At 41.4% G+C, this 13,342-nt stretch overlaps 1 protein-coding gene across 5 annotated transcripts in view; it reads right to left on the reverse strand.

Moving 5' to 3' along the window:
* Positions 1–13,002, reverse strand: part of LOC138064066 (tyrosine-protein kinase JAK2-like) — a 30,227-nt gene extending 17,225 nt beyond the window's left edge. For 2 of the 5 annotated variants that reach the window (XR_011137300.1, XM_068924872.1), the window contains exon 1: positions 12,843–12,977. The gene's annotated coding sequence lies outside the window, so the exon portion shown is untranslated. Of the gene's footprint in view, positions 1–12,842 lie in introns of all 5 variants that reach the window. The other 3 variants (XR_011137301.1, XM_068924874.1, XM_068924873.1) reach the window with 2 other exon arrangements.
* Positions 13,003–13,342: the final 340 nt, after the last annotated feature.

The raw sequence follows: 13,342 nt of genomic DNA on the forward strand, positions 1-13,342 counted from the left end.
AAAAAGCCAAAATAAGATACTTGATGTAGTAGGATCTTGGTCTTTGAAATAAGTAATTGTTTTCTGCCTGGTACTGAAATAGTCCATTTCTTTGTTACAAAGCATGAGTAATAATAAGGATATAAAAGCACACTTTAAACAGCTTCCATCTGACAATCATGAGAAAGTAGAACTGGGATTAGTCCTGTAATTCAAAATGGCATGTGTGATTTTTTCCCTTTTTTTTTAATTGGCAAAAGTAGTCTGAAGTATTTCAGCTATAAATAACTGGATACACCTTTCTCTTTTGACATAAATAACACAAAAGAGTTCTAAGAATCTGTTTCCTGTTATATATATCATTGCTATAAAGACAGATGATCAAAATCAGTTCAGTGTCCTTCCACATACTTCATTGTGCACATCTGTTGAATTAAAAGATGAGTTTGCTAAATGCTAGAGTAACTTATTTCTGTACTCTGCATGCAAATGGATGAAAATGGTTGAAAAAGTTGAATTCATTGTGCAAATTGAAAGTATATATCACTTAGCAAATATCACTTAAGGGAAAAGCATCTGTGTAAAGGCCAAAAAAAAGAAAAGATGGGTTTATGGATGTGACTTACCCACCTGATCTGTCATTCACTCTTTGGTTCATGTAGCTAGAATATACTGATTTAGATCTGCTCTCAAATTATTGTCTGCTGTCTGCTCTGAGAGCAGATGTATCTGTCCTACAAGATTTGCTCAATCCATTAGGTAACTTTTACCATTAGTCTAGTGTTTTCCTTAGAATTAAGCTAGTTGTATTGATGTTTGTTAATAGCTTATTATTTGTCTGCCTGTGGTGTTTAGAAGCTCTAATTATGGCTCAGGACTCTGCTGCATTGATGCCATACAAATGCAGAGCAGATGGATTAGGATCTAAATAAAAGATGGGACACAACAAAGGGATGCAGCCAGATGGGGAGGTAGAAGGAGATAAGGTGCCAATATTGGTCAACTTGGCAGACAGCATTTAGCAACCTTTTTAGGGACTTCTCCCTCCCCACCCCCCAGTGTCAGAATCTTAAGGTAATTTGAAGCTGAATTCATCAGTGGCATTAATGTGTTTTATGGGGGGGGGGCTTCTCTTTTCTTGACAAGAGGAGCAGCACGGAAGACTCTTCTTACTTTAAGAATCTAGTAAGTGGGAAAGGGAGGCTTGGATTGTGGGCTAATCTTAGCAAGATCAGAAAATGAGATAAAGCAGATTAGCATGGAAGGGGCTAGAGGATGGGAGCATACAAAAACATCAGTGTGTGAAATTTGGAAGAAGGCTACTGAGCTAGGTGTGCATTTGGTCCGATTCCATATGTCTGTCCTGAAACAAGTAGGCAAGCAAACAGCTATATTCAGAGCAAGCTGGGAATATAGGAAAAGTTCTACTAAGAGGGAATTAACTCTTGAAATCGTGTTCTGCCATAGCATTTTAGATGCCAAATAAATAAGGGTAACAAATTTGTTCAGTGAGTAATTAAAAAACCAAAGCTAATCTTAAATAACGTTCAACATGCAAAAACATTGAGACTGTTCTTGTCCAAGGAAAGATCTCTACTTTCAACTTCTGCAGTGATTCTGAAACAACTTCTCTTTCTGAATGTCAGTAAACAAAAACCGTTTGGGGTGGATACTCAAAACAAAGATGACTCTGTTTGAGATATGAAATTTGTGTGCATAAGTCAAAACTATTTCAAAACTGGTATGAATAGTTTCATTAAGTAGTAAACTAGCTTTAGTTGCTGTAGCAACTCTAAGGTGATATTTCAAAATTGGGGTTGGATTCACAAGTGTTAAAGTGATTGGGATATCAAAGCCTGTAAATAAAGCAAGGGATGAGTGCCTCACATAAGTGAAAGGAATGGCAGTGATGGAGTAATTTAGGAAAAAAATGTTTCATAGCCAGTAAGCATGAGGAACATTAGCCCTGCCTTCATTGCTTATTCATTAGCATGGAGAATAGGCCTTCCAGAAAAATTTACTGACATACCTATGATTATAGGCGTAAAAGTAAAACATTGGACTATGAAGATCAAGAGGAATTAAAGGTTAGGGAAAGGGGGATGTTAGGTTGGGAGGGAGTAAACATTTAAGGGTATAATTGTTGAAACAAGATACCTAGTCTGTGTTTTCAGCAGAAAAAAATTATAAAAGGAAGGCAGTTACACAGTGGCTTTAATGCAAAATGCATAAAAGTAGTTTCTTGATGATGCACCTTAAAAAAAAATGTCTGTTACTTTTGTTTGCAAGGTTATATACTTGAATGTGGCATAGCGCCTGCCCAGAGTAGTTTGGCATGCCAAAGGAAATGCTTGTCACCAAAATAACAACCCATTAGCGGTTATGTTAAAAGCTACTGTGCATTCTGGTATGACTAGAATGGCCAGTCAACTTCCACTAACCAATGTGAGCAACATCCTAAGGAAGATTAGAGATGTCCAAGAATTTAACACACTACTGTGCCAGTTGTTTTTCCTGCAAAGCAGAGGGTTGTCTGGGCAATAGTCAGCAAGAAATTCACATCAAATGCTTTTGAGGGGAAATTAAAAAAACTTTCATGCTCATCACATTGATAGGCTGGAGAAACTGCTAATAATCACAAAAATAATTTGTAATTGAACTGGTCCTTGCTGTGATACCTACTGATCTAAAAAGTATGTGCTGATATTCTGTTAAAAAAATAAAAATTAAAAAAAAAATCAAATCTCCTTGCAGTACAGGCAAGTGCTTGAAGAAAACCTGCAGTTCCTATCTTTAACTTTTGCATCTTTTTCAAAGGGCTAAGAACTAATTGAAAGACACTCTACCCATGCGTACCCACGCACTCTACCTATACATACCTCCTACGGTGTGTAAGGCAACTGAGAGAACTAAAAGATGTACCACAAGTATATTAGATGGGATTTTCAGCAATGCTTAGTTTTGGCTGTCTTGGCTCCCACTTTACAGGGACAGGAATTTTCCTGCTGATGTCAATAGAAGCAGATAGGCCAGTCTGCTCCTGGGGGGAGGAAGAGGTGTGTGGAGATCACAAAGGGTGTTTTCCAAGAGTTTTCCATTCTGCTGCTGATAAAGATATCCAGTCCCATTTCTATGCTAAGCCCATAAAACAGTTGTCCTTGTTCAAGCAAATCTGTAAACTCAAAGCCATCTGCATTACTACAAAATGATGAGGAGACACGCAATCAGAATTCAGTAAGATTGTTCAAGAATCCAGTCAGAGGACATAGTTGTTGTTCTTAGAATAGTTAGCAGCTTACCCTTTGATTAACTTTTTAATTGAACTTTGATAACCACTTCAGAAAACAGTCATACTATATGCCATCCTAGCACAGGAGTGGACACTGTGCTGGGCCTGATGTAGCCCCTCTTAAGTCTAAATGAAGAATATGGCTGAGCAATCGGTCTATAGAAATACAAGCCTTATTATAGCTCTGGTGGATGAGGATGAGATGATTGTGTTGCCCTCAGTTGTAATACTTCTGAATACCCAGGAGTTATGTTGGTAACCACCTGCCTAGTTATCTCCTCTTCCATCTGTGCTTGGACCTCTTCAACCCCTATGGAATACCAAAGACTCCAGGCTCATGTTACAAAACAGAATGTGACAAGAAATTGTGAACTGAAGGGCTATTCCAACAGCTGGTAGTAGTTGTCTAGGAGCTGAGTAGCAATATGCCTAAAACCCACCAGTAAGTAGACCACTGAAACTCATGGTACTGATTATATATCTCTGTGGCTAGAGAATAAGTTGACTGGTTTTGATATGTTTTATATATCTCTTCAGTGATGGAAGAGCATTCTATAGAATCATCTGAATACTTGGCACACTCACCTCAGGCCTGGTCAGCTTTGGAGGGGGCACTTTAAAAGCTCTGGGGAAACCCAGATAATTCCTTGCTTTCAGGAAAAAACAGAAGTGAGCTGTCTGAGCAGATGTTTGCAGGCATAGAATGCCTGAGAAATGCTTAAGTCGTTTGCTATGTAGTCTTCATGTGTCATTTGCTATGAAGTCTTCATGTGAACTAGTTGCCCAGAAGCAGAGCCATATGTTCAGTTCTGTATGGATTTGAGAAGCAGCCAGATGCCCATAATTTCAGTTTGGCATATGGAATGCAGAAAGTGGTATGGAAATAACACAGCTACTTCCTTATCTTTTAGATCTACTTGAGACTGGCAGGTCATAAAAGTATCTCACTAAAACCACAAGGATTATAACTTAGTCCAAACATTCTGTCTTCTCTCACTGGGTATATGCATAATATGTCATCTTATGCTATTCTGAGTTATGTCTGTTGAGGAATAATAGTCATCGTCTTTTTTTTTTTTTGTACACTGTGTGAAAATACTGATGTGAAGGCATGAGAGTTAACTTGCTAATTGAGGAGGCTTTCAGCCCTGATTTGGTAGAACAGACCTCCTCTTGTTTTTCCTTCTACCAGGAAGTTTTCCTGAAGATCACCTTTCCTCTTGTCACTGCCTCTCATTTTCTATTTGTTTAAAATATGATTATTCTACCTGGGTCAGAAACAGGACTGGGAATGTCAGGGGCAGGAGAGTGGTGTTAAGAGAAGCCAGATCTGGTGTACTTTAAGACCCAGGGGATTTCTCCTCCCCAGTCTGTTTGTTGCTCTTCTCATTTGTAGGTCCAGGCAGTAGTGAGGCTGAGCATGTATGCCCAGTAGGCCTGCACACACGGTTGGCCAAACAGAGCAACACAAAGAAATGTGTTTATTGGCACCCACATAAACACCAACAACACTCACGTAGACATGAACAACACAGCCCAATCCTGCTCTTCCTCTCCAACTGATCAGGACTGAAGTTCACTAAGGAGCATACACACACCACCCTCACCCTCTTGACTCACAGTCACTCTCACGTTCTGGTCCCTTGAACCCTAGAGCAGACTATAAGTCAATCCAGAATTCATGTCCAGACCCTGGGCCCTGCTTATGCAGTCTCCAGCTCTGATCTTGGGCCTTTCCACATTCTGGTCTCTTACTCACTGGTTAGTCTAGCTTGAAGTTTGTTAGCAAATCACAAACTTACCCACATGCATGCACGTGTGCATGTGCACACACAACAGAGAGCAAGGTCACACAGAAAATAGTTAGGAATAAAGTTTAATAAGATAGGACAGACTGTGGTGATCAGGCACAAGGCTTGGCCGGACAAGCCTACTGACCAGCAGCATGTTTATGTGCAACTGGCCACTTTTATCCCCCCTCCTCTCCATTTACCCATGCTCATTCCTTCCTGATCCACCTTGATCCTGCCCTTTCCCTGACTTTGGCCTGTCCCCTAAACATCCCATGATAAGTTTCACACACTCCCACAATCACCTTAAAACATCCCATTAAAAGTTTTGCACAATCCCACAAGCCCCCTCAAATATCCCATAGTAAGTTTGCGCTTTCCCATGAAGACCCATGATAATCTCATTTTCCTCCTTCCTATCAGTTACAAAGTTCTGGTTGAACCTGCTTGAGGCTTTGAGTGGTTCCTTCAATGTCCCGTCAATCTGTGTGACCTGAGAGTTCTGCTCTTTGTTACTGTCTCTGTTATCGCCTGTTCCTCCTGTTTGCGTATCTGGGCATTTAATTCATTACCTCTCCTGTCTCTTGTCCTAGCCTTTTATGCTGAAGAGCCATTAACCAGATAGCCTCACAAACTGAATGTCTTTACATTCCACATATCCTTACAAGTGGCACATACAATTTTAGTCTTCGCCTAACTGACTTTGGGGTGTTTCCCCTTTACTCCCCAGGTTTAGGGAAGAAGAGATGAGGGAAAACCTTGACCTAGAGATCTTCAATATCATTCCCTGAGGCTCTGCAACATAACTGAATCCTCCTTTGTAGTTTTCTCAAGCATGCTAAGGAAGTAAATAAATGTTGTCTAGAGTCTGATGGAAAAAAAAAATCTAATAAGCTTTAAGTCAAATTCTGCCCTCCTGCCCAAAAAAAGCACAAACAAACCCCAAACAACAGTTTATTTAAAATGCAGCTAGTCTTGTAGCCTACCTCTATATTTTACTGGGTAATGGGCTTGTTGTTTCTGTTTTATTGGTGGATGCAGTTTGGATACTGGGGGAATGGAAAGTGGAAGAGCTTGTTTCCCTGTACTATGGGGTATGATCCTTGTAGTATGGGCTGCAGTATCTGATCTGATCGCCTGGGGGTGCAGCACAGAGTCACAGATCCTGACTGAACTGGGAAAGGATCTTAGATAAAGAGACAGGTTGTCTCAGTTCATATGAGGGAGCCTGGGGAGTAGGTAGGAGAGCTGTGTCCTGTCAAAATGGGAGGGGAGGGACATACCCTCGCATACCCCTCCTTAAAAGATGACCCAGAGATCTAGGAGCGAATGTGGGGGGCTGGTGCTTGTCCTGTTCCTAATTTTCTTGTTTTCTCTGCCACACATCACCCTAAGGAGCCAGATTTTTTTTTTTAATTAGTTCTGCTTCCACAAAGAGTTGCTAAGTATCATACACTAGGTGGAATAAATGTTAAGGGATTGAGACCATTTGAGTTAAAATTCAAACTTTGGTTTGATACTGAGGTGTTGGTGGGGAGGAGTTTTTTCAGATCTCTGGGCTGAACATCAGCCTTGGAATATTAATCTATTCTTGTGACCCTATGAAGCATTCCAAATTTCAGGGCTGTGCAACTACTGTGTGGGTTTTGGAATCAGCCTTGAAAAACGGGGATTCTCAAATCTTTGTCTGTAGGAGAACTGGCATTCTGCTATAACTGTGTCATGCCATTCTATTTCCTCTCTTGGTGTCTCTCTCTCTCTCTTTCTCTCTCTCTCTCTGTCTCACTCTTTCACTCTCTCTCTTTCTTTCTCTCTCTTTCTCTTTCTCTCTCTTCCCCCCCCCCCAAAGGAGGCTGCCCCTTCCCCTCTTCGAGGGCCATGTTGGGGGTGGTAAGCATACTAATGCGTATAGCTCATTAAATCCTAGCTATCTTTTGTGTGTGTTAGCCAATAAATATTTGCTTTATACCTTTAAGTTGTGTATATCCTGCTTGCAGAGTCTCTTTGTGCCTGGCTAAAGATGCCCAAACAAACTGACCCAGAAGACAGGTGGTACCACCTCAGAGTAAGTCTAGGTTGCAATCTAATTGCACTTGGACACCAACAGCAATTTAAATGCAGGAGCTCAGGCTCCCATGGAACTTCACAACAGGCCAAAGTCTGTGCCACAGTAGCTGTGTTAAAACCAGGACCCAAGGAACTTAATTTAAAGCTACCTTGGGTATGATTACATGAGCTTCAGTCACACCTTTGAACTGTAGATGGAATACAGAATAGATGACAGACAATGAAAGCGACTATTCTCCCTCAAGTAAGTATTCTCCCTTAAGTTAATAGATAAATAAATATTCATCTTAATTTCTTAAGAATTTAGCATCTTGATTTTACTTTAGTTCTTTTCTTTGTTTGGAACTTCTGAAGATATGGTTCAGAAGAGTGGTTCTGCCTCTCACGTGGCATAATATGACACTGACTTCACTGTCCCTTCTTCCTTCAACCCTTCTACTTTTCAGGAAGCAAGGAGGGCCAAGTGGTATAAGACCCTAATGTCATCTCTATGTCTCAAGAGGATCACATGTACACTGTGATGCTCTTGAACACATTAGATGGACTTCTGTTGCAATTTATTCTGTAAATAGAGCTCTAAGGCCCATGGTCCACAGAATACAACCCAGCAGACTTTAAGAAGGTAAAGTGAAAGAGTATACAGAGAGGAAACCAAGGAATACAGCACCAAGTACAGCATGCATAAAGCATACACTGGAATTTGGCATCAACATCAGCACTAATGGTAACTGGATATAATCTAGAAATAAAACAAAAATCAGAACACATATCTCTAAAGCAGAATTCCTACAGTGTCCAAATAATAAATACACAGGGAAACAAGGTCCTAATTAACACTAATCATTTTGAAAAAAGTAAAAGTATTCTGTTACTTTTTCATCTCCCCCCCACACACCATAATTTCAATCTTGAATAGCTGAAACATTTTCTGTCAAAGCAGGCATGTTTAGTTTGCATTTATTTGTGGAAACAGAGGACAGCAGGTGAAATTGGCTAATGATACTGTATTTTGAAGAAGCTTCAGAGAAATCAAAGGCCCTTATAACAGCAGCATCCAGGCTATCCCCCTGTCCTAAGGCAGAATCAACTTTAACTTTATCCTTCCTGGCAAACGTTTGTCTAGCTTGGTCTTAAATGACTTCCAACGATGGGGACTCTACAGTCATCACAGCCAATCTATCTCAGCACATCAAGGTTATATGACTGACATGCATGCTTGGGCTTCAGAAATGGGCACATGGGGTCGGTCATGTGAGGGGAGAGGAGCTGCAGCAGGACTCGAGGCCTCCTTGGAAGGCAGAGAATCAACTTGTCAGCAGCATCAATGGCTTTAGGGGCTCTTGGCTGCAGGTATAGCCCAATGCAGAACAGATGCCACAGTGTTGTGCTATGCACGCATGAGACACCAATGCCATGCTTTGGGAAAGGAAAGCACAAGTTAAATGCACAAGACTTGACAAGTATGAAAGGAAGAGCTTCAAATACTGACAAACATGTGGCAACCTAACACCTATGATATATTTGAAGAGGGAAGGAGATACAGATCTGGAGGTCAAAGGGTAGGATCAAAGCTAAAATGTGAAAGTCACGATATTTCATAATGAAAGAAAACAGTACATAGCTATTAAAGCAGGCAAGATACCTTGGAGGAGGCAGGCAAAACTTATTAAAAAAAGAACAGATAAAAATAAAGGCAACAAAAATAACTTAAGATGATGTTAAAAGACAAAAGTTTGGGGAAAAAAGCAAAGCACCTCCCCCATACACACACACCAAAAAAAATCAAGAGTTAGAACGAAACTACAGAATTTCGTATGTAAAAAGGAAAAGGGGGGGGAAGCTCGTTTATCTCTTCCTGTTCTGAACAATATTTAGGTCTAAGAAACTGTTGAGGGGGACTGGCCAGATTTCCTTCATCACATCCAAACCACATTTAAGACAGAATTAATCAACCAATCAGCTCCTTAGACATAATTGCAATAACATGCAGAGTAAAAATAATTTGCTTTTGAATAGCAACTAATTTAAATTTGTTACAAAATGGTGTTTGCCTCTGTATGGAGCTAGTGACAAAGCTAAGAACAAAAGGTCCACTGTGCAACTGTCAGATTAACCTGATGAAATCTAAAAGCAAAATCATCTTGACACTTGTTTAAACTAGAGCCTGCCAAAATATGCAAGAACTACAGGACCTAACACATGATTTTTAAGAAAAGGGGATTCATAGACTTACAGAGAAACTACAGAGATGGAAAGAATGATGAAAAGTAACCAACTAGAAACCAAAACTAAATAAAAACTCCAAAGGAATAACCCTGCACAGATTAGTAATGCTACAGTACATCAAAGGATGGTTTAAGGTATGCAGGCAGATGACTAGGCCCTGGCCTGAGGTTCAGCGACCTGAACAGGACATGGAAAACTACTGGATGTCACATGAGAAATTGCTGGACGTGACATATAACAGTGTGAAAAGCTGATATAAGTTACAGGCAGCGCTGGGGGGGGGGGTGTGGCTGATGGCACAGGTGGTTAAGGGGGAGTGATGTGAGAAATGGCCAGACTTCACAGATACCTGGCAGGGAGCATTGGGGCCCTTTTGGGGAGTGGAACCTAATAGCATATAAGGCTGAGTGCCTAGGGAACGGCATCAGAAATACCAAATTTGGGTACAGATGTAGCAAAACTGGGACCACTGGGGAAAAAGTAATTAGAGGCAGGTTGTTTATTTGGGAGGAGACTGGGGCAGAGAAAGGGAGGTATCAAGGTGGATGGAGGAAGAAAAAGCATGGGAAAATGGAGAGAAGTAGTTTAAAGTATTTAAATGTAGTTTAACTATATACAACCTTCACTGGAATTAGGCATCCTTTCACCAATACAGAATGACCACATTAGGCAATATACCACTGTAAAACAATGTTTTTGATAGTTCCTGTGGTATCATTGGCAAATCAGAAGTGCATGGGAGTCATCACTCGCTCTATAGTGGATATAAGACGTTTTTATAAAAGTACCAATTCAAGCATTTTGATATACTGTTAAGCAACAGCAAGCACCCTGTATAGATTAAAACAATGTTTTAAAATGCATTATTAATTAGATGCATGCAGTTAATCCCTAAAAAACAATACATTAATCAGTCCTCACACAAACCTGTCAGGTAGACTACCTAAACCTTAGCAAGTCTTGCAGATACTGGATGGAAATCTGCTCAGCTCTTCTCAAATTAAAAAAAAAAAGCTATTTCATCCTCATCTTGCAGATAAACTTGAGGCTTACTAGACTCCAACAGCACATCCAATGCCTTCATCACATCAAGAAAGTGTTTTCTGATTAGTTAGTCAAAGTGCATGCCCCCTTTTTGGGAATATAGAATTGTCACCCACCTGAGTTCTGACTAATTCATTTCTCACCATGTCTGAAAAGGTAAATGTCAGGAAAGGCTTTCAACTTCAAGAAAAGCAAGAGGCAAATAGTATCAATGATAACCCTGAGCCATTAAAAAAAACCCCACAACACAGTGCTCTTATCTTCCTGGTTTGCCTTTATAGTCATGTGAATCCAAGGAATTTACTATGTTGTGGATGAATTAGGTTGAAGTTCTTCAGCTACTAAACAAGGAAACTCCTTTGGGCCATGTAAGAAAGGAAAATACTGTTTCCAAGGAGAACTACACTATGTACCAAAGCAGAGGCCTGTGACATCTACAATTTGTAAGTGCACTAATCAGGATATAATTAATATTTGCATGCCTTGAACCCAAATATAAATGTACTAAAATAGTGTAACCAAACCAGTATATAAAGTATTTTGTAACACTGTGATGGCAAAATCAAACACAACGTATAAACATTTTACATAAGCATATGAGCAATGTGACCAAAAGGGCAAAGAAAGATGTGTGTAGTTGCACATAGGAGGCACTGGGAAAACATGCAAACATTGACCCAAGTGACAGAATTCAAAAAGGAAAAAGCAAAGGACAAGATAAGCACAAGGAACTGCAAACAGGCAGGACATTCTGCTGAATACACAGGAAGAATGACTGGCAAAATGAAAATAGATAAGTATCTTCAGGAGCAGATGGGCCCCCCACTTTTGGGCAGGAGAGGGGGCAAACAGCATAAAAACACATAAAAGTGAGGAAAAATGGGGAAGACCAAAGTTGCTTTCTTCAGTTCTGGCTTCCCTCATCCAAGAGCTCTCAGGCCTGATCACCTTGACCTCAGTGACTAAGACTATCAAGAACCATAGCCATCAGTGCTAACCATAAAGAATCAGCTCTATGGTATACTACTCATAGCTAATTTAGCATATAATTATTAAAAGAATAACAGTTTTGTATATGTAGTGATAAGGAACAAGAACTAACCATTGCCAAAACATGTGTGTTGCTAATGAGTGTCAGTCTAGCAAAGTTTTGTTTTAAAGTTTAAAACTCTTGATTTATCGGTCTTATAAACACATTCATCACAGCAACTACAAATTCACAGGCTCACAGAATAGTTGAGGTTGGAAGGGACCTCCGGAGGTCTCTAGTCCAACTCCCCTGATCAAAGCAGGGTCAACTAGAGCAGGTTTCTCAGGGCCATGTCCAGTTAGGTTTTTGAATATCTCCAAGAATGGCGACTCCACAACCTCTCTGGGCCACCTGACCCAGTGTTTCACCACCCTCACAGTAAATAAGTTTTTTCTTATGTTCAAGTGGAATTTCCAGTTTTTCAATTTGTGCCCATTGCCTCCTGCTCTTTCAATGGGTGTCACTGGGAAGAGTCTGGCTCCATCTTTACTCCCTCCCATCAGGTATTTATACACATTGATAAGATCCCCTTCCCAAGCCTTCTCTTCTCCAGGGTAAACAGTCCCAGCTTTCTTAGCCTCTCCTCATATGACAGATGCCCCAGTCCCTTAATCATCTTCCTGGCCCTTCGCTGGACTCGCTCCAGTAGGCCCATGTCTTTCTTGGACTGGGGAGCCCAGAACTGGACACAAGACTCCAGATGTGGCCTCCCCAGGGCTGAGTAGAGGGGAAGGATAACCTCCCTCGACCTGGTGGCAACACTTGTGCTAACGCAGGCCAGGATACCATTGGCCTTCTTGGCCACAAGGGCACATTGCTGGCTCATGCTTAACTTGTTGTCCACCAGGACCCCCAGGTCCTTCTCTGCAAAGCTGCTCTCCAGCCAGTCAGCCCCCAGCCTGTACTGGTGCATGGGGTTATTCCTCCCCAGGGACAGGACTTGGCTTTTCCCTTTGTTGAACTGCCTGAGGTTCCTCTCTGCCCATTTCTCCAGCCTATCGAGATCCCTCTGAATAGCAGCACACCCATCTGATCTATCAGCCTCTCCTCCCAGTTTTGTATCTGTGACGCGCCACTAGAGGGGTGTCTGGAATTCTTTCGTATTCTGGGATTAGTTGCACTGAACTCAAGAGATCATTCTTTGTCAGATGTAAGAATTTATTAGATCTAAGCGGTTCTACGCATATGACGGACACTGGACAACACTAAACCATTAACAGCAGACAATCTACAAGTATAACAAAGCTAAGAAGCATAGTAAAGAATTAAAAACAGACACATATCAGAGCTCTATGGTTAAGCCATGGAAGCACAGTACAATGACTGCTCTCAGATGCACGGTATAATGACCGCTCTCGCCCTTTCCTTGTCCTTATGGGCCACCCCTCCGGTATAGTTTTCCCCGGATTGTTCTCACCACACTCGAGCTGCGCCAAGAGGATTCAGGTTCTCTCTGGCAGTTGGCATCAGGGGCGTCCCCGCTGATGGGTGGGTTGTCGGGTCCGCAGGCCAGCTGACAGTGAGTCCGAGTCCACACAGAGGTATGTAGCTTACTTCCTTTTATCCTTCCCGGGCTTAGTTCATTAATCAGTGCCAGACCATAGCTGGACAATGGAACAGATGGTCTTAGGTGATAACAGTATGGATGCCAACAGGATGGTCAACAGGATGCTTATCAGTACATTCAGCAGCTATCAGTGCACATGTTTAACAGTTGCACGTTTAACAGCTATCAGTGCGCACAGTCAGCAGCTATCAGTACGCACATTCAACAGCTATCAGTACGCAATTCCAAGGTATCTAGATGCTTACAGTGTGAGTCTGCAGTGTCACTTCTCCTTTGCTGACTCGGTTTGCTCTGCACTCGTGCTCTGCACTCATGAGGCTACGGCAACCCCACAGTGTGGTGGCTCTGGC

This window comes from Struthio camelus, chromosome W (assembly GCF_040807025.1).
Source record: "Struthio camelus isolate bStrCam1 chromosome W, bStrCam1.hap1, whole genome shotgun sequence".
In the NCBI taxonomy this organism is placed as follows: Eukaryota; Metazoa; Chordata; class Aves; order Struthioniformes; family Struthionidae; genus Struthio; species Struthio camelus.